Raw genomic sequence first — 4,038 nt, 5'->3', positions numbered from 1 at the left:
TAGGGCTGATGTTATACTGGGGACATGGTGTTTCCATATCTAGGGCTGATGTTATACTAGGGACATGGTGTTTCCATATCTAGGGCTGATGTTATACTGGGGACATGGTGTTTCCATATCTAGGGCTGATGTTATACTAGGGACATGGTGTTTCCATATCTAGGGCTGATGTTATACTGGGGACATGGTGTTTCCATATCTAGGGCTGATGTTATACTGGGGACATGGTGTTTCCATATCTAGGGCTGATGTTATACTGGGGACATGGTGTTTCCATATCTAGGGCTGATGTTATACTGGGGACATGGTGTTTCCATATCTAGGGCTGATGTTATACTAGGGACATGGTGTTTCCATATATAGGGCTGATGTTATACTGGGGACATGGTGTTTCCATATCTAGGGCTGATGTTATACTGGGGACATGGTGTTTCCATATCTAGGGCTGATGTTATACTGGGGACATGGTGTTTCCATATCTAGGGCTGATGTTATACTAGGGACATGGTGTTTCCATATCTAGGGCTGATGTTATACTGGGGACATGGTGTTTCCATATCTAGGGCTGATGTTATACTAGGGACATGGTGTTTCCATATCTAGGGCTGATGTTATACTAGGGACATGGTGTTTCCATATCTAGGGCTGATGTTATACTGGGGACATGGTGTTTCCATATCTAGGGCTGATGTTATACTGGGGACATGGTGTTTCCATAGCTAGGGCTGATGTTATACTAGGGACATGGTGTTTCCATATCTAGGGCTGATGTTATACTGGGGACATGGTGTTTCCATATCTAGGGCTGATGTTATACTGGGGACATGGTGTTTCCATATCTAGGGCTGACAGTGAGGAATTGTAAAGAGCAGAATCAACAACCTCTGCATCGTCAAGACAGTTACTTTGTGAGAAGGTTTTAAAGTTCACAGTTAGCCAGCAGAAAATTCAACCTGAGCCTGGCCTGGCCTGGCCAACTGAAAAATACCAGTGGCCAGGGCCTTGGCTTCAAGTTCCAGCAGGTCTGCCGGAGCCATGGCCCAGAGAGACAGGCGTGCTGGCCCGCGTAGTTGTAATCAGAAAAGTCTGAGCCTTCTGGGGAAAACACTGGGGTAAATCCTCTATGGGAATGGGTCATCTGTGTACAAAGCAAGAGGCTGCTTGACAAGCTAATGCCAACAGACTGTCCCCATGCAAACACCAGACAGACATTCCACAGTTCCGCAGAGCTCTCTGCCTGCCTCCGTTTTTTTGGTTGGCTGCTAGGCTATATTCCCTTTCCATAGCCATGTGATACCGCAGAGTCTAACGACACACACATACACACACACACACACACACACACACACACACACACACACACACACACACACACACACACACACACACACACACACACACACACACACACACACACACACACACACAACACACACACAAACACACACACAAACACACACACACAAACACACACACAAACACACACACACACACACACACACACACACACACACACACACACACACACAAACACACACACAAACACACACACACACACACACACACACACACACACACACACACACACACAGAGACTCACAAGGACCCCATGACCATTGAGTAGTTCCTCTCTCTGTTTGATCATCCTAATGACGGGCTGAAATTAGATCACATTAAGATCTCTCTGTGTGTGGGTTATATCCATCCAGAATATCTCTGAGATATCTCTTTATCTCTAAGATCTCTGTCCACTTATGTCCCTATTTGTCCTGTTAGTTTAGTCTGTGTAATGAAGACGAGGCTTCGTAGAGCCAAATTCAACATCTCTTTATTTGGATTCCAATTAGCTGAGTGAGGCTTGTCTTAGTGACTGCTGGTCTTCCTGGTCCACAAGTTAACATGCTTAATGTGTCTGCAGGATGTACATAATAATGGCGAAATAATAACCACGGGGTTTAAAAGCTAAATGCAGTATTTAGATGTCGTAGAATTTGAAATGTGGAGACTACAATGTGCATCGACAGTGTATTTCCTGAGGTGTTTATAATCAAATGGTGGATCCATTTTCCACACAGACAGAAGATTTCCCCTGCTGAGCTTCCCTCTAGTTGTCCTACACATAAGTTGAATCCCTAATATCACTCTATTCCCTGCATCAGGGTTCCCCAACGGATTTTATTTGGCCCCCCAAGTTTTCTGAGCAAAAACAATAATTAATATTTATTTATTTATTGTTGGACATAAAATACTGTAAAAATACCAGCAAATCAGCTCCAAGTAATTTTAATTTTGGAAATATGTTCCCAAGTATTACCACACATAATAGAGAGACAGGTGGTCATATACAAATGTAAGCAAGGTTTTAAATGATTATGTTTTAGTCAAGTATTATATCTGTTTGGGCTTCTTGTGGTCAATTTGCAATTATGTTCCACACCCTGACCATCCGCTCAAGAAAAAATCATCCTGCGGCTGAATCTAGTTGATGATCCCTGCCCAATGTAGTGCACTACTTTTGACCAGAGCCCATAGACCCTATTCCCTCTGTAGTGCACTACTTTTGACCAGAGCCCATTGACCCTATATTCCCTATGTAGTGCACTACTTTTGACCAGAGCCCATAGACCCTATTCCCTATGTAGTGCACTACTTTTGACCAGAGCCCATAGACCCTATTCCCTATGTAGTGCACTACTTTTGATCAGAGCCCATAGACCCTATTCCCTCTGTAGTGCACTACTTTTGACCAGGGCCCATAGACCCTATTCCCTATGTAGTGCACTACTTTTGACCAGAGCCCATAGACCCTATTCCCTATGTAGTGCACTACTTTTGACCAGAGCCCATAGACCCTATTCCCTACGTAGTGCACTACTTTTGACCAGAGCCCATAGACCCTATTCCCTCTGTAGTGCACTACTTTTGACCAGAGCCCATAGACCCTATTCCCTCTGTAGTGCACTACCTTTGACCAGAGCCCTATGTAGTGCCCTAAATAGGGAATAAGTTGCCATTTGGGGTGCAACCAGGAAGTGTTTTGATTTTCAGTTGTCTTTGTGTGTGTATGTGTGTGAATGTGTGTGAATATGTGTGTGTGTGTGTATGTGTGTGTGTGTGTGTGTGTATGTGTGTGTGTGTGTGTGTCTTTACGCCAGTGGAGCGCGAGCGGAGCAATAGAGTGGAGCAGAATGCGTCTCATTTAGGGCTAAGCTGGGCGCTAAGGCAGCCAGTAAAGATGAGCAGATGAAGAGCTAACAGATCAGACAGACTCACAGACCAGACAGACGAGTGGCAGCCTGCAAGGGATGACAGAGCCAAGCCTATGAGTTCGTAGCTTCAACCCCACAGCACACACACACACGCTTACACACACCAACTGATGAATGGACTGCTGAATGTACAGTACCAGTCAAAGGTTTGGACACACCTACTCATTCAAGGGTTTTTCTTTATTTTTTACTATTTTCTACATTGTAGAATAATAGTGAAGACATCAAAACTATGAAATAACACATATGGAATCATGTAGTAACCAAAAAAGTGTTAAACAAATCAAAATATATTTTATATTTGGGATTCTTCAAAATAGCCACCCTTTGACTTGATGAAAGCTTTGCACACTCTTGGCATTCTCTCAACCAGCTTCATGAGGTAGTCACCTGGTATGCATTTCAGTTAACAGGTGTGCCTTGTTAAAAGTTAATTTGTGGAATTTCTTTCCTTCTTAATGCGTTTGGGCCAATCAGTTGTGTTGAGACAAGGTAGGGGTGGTATGCAGAAGATAGCCCTATTTGGTAAAATACCAAGTCCATATTATGGCAAGAACAGCTCAAATAAGCAAAGAGAAACGACAGTCCATCATTACTTTAAGACATGAAGGTCAGTCAATCTGGAAAATGTCAAGAACTTTGAAAGTTTCTTCAAGTGCATTCGCAAAAACCGTCAAGCGCTATGATGAAACTGGCTCTCATTAGGACCACCACAGGAAAGGAAGACCAGAGTTACCTCTGCTGCAGAGGATGAGTTCATTAGAGTTAC

Source organism: Coregonus lavaretus (assembly GCF_964263955.1).
Source record: "Coregonus lavaretus genome assembly, chromosome: 9".
NCBI lineage: Eukaryota > Metazoa > Chordata > Actinopteri > Salmoniformes > Salmonidae > Coregonus > Coregonus lavaretus.
This window is presented reverse-complemented; position numbering follows the sequence as displayed.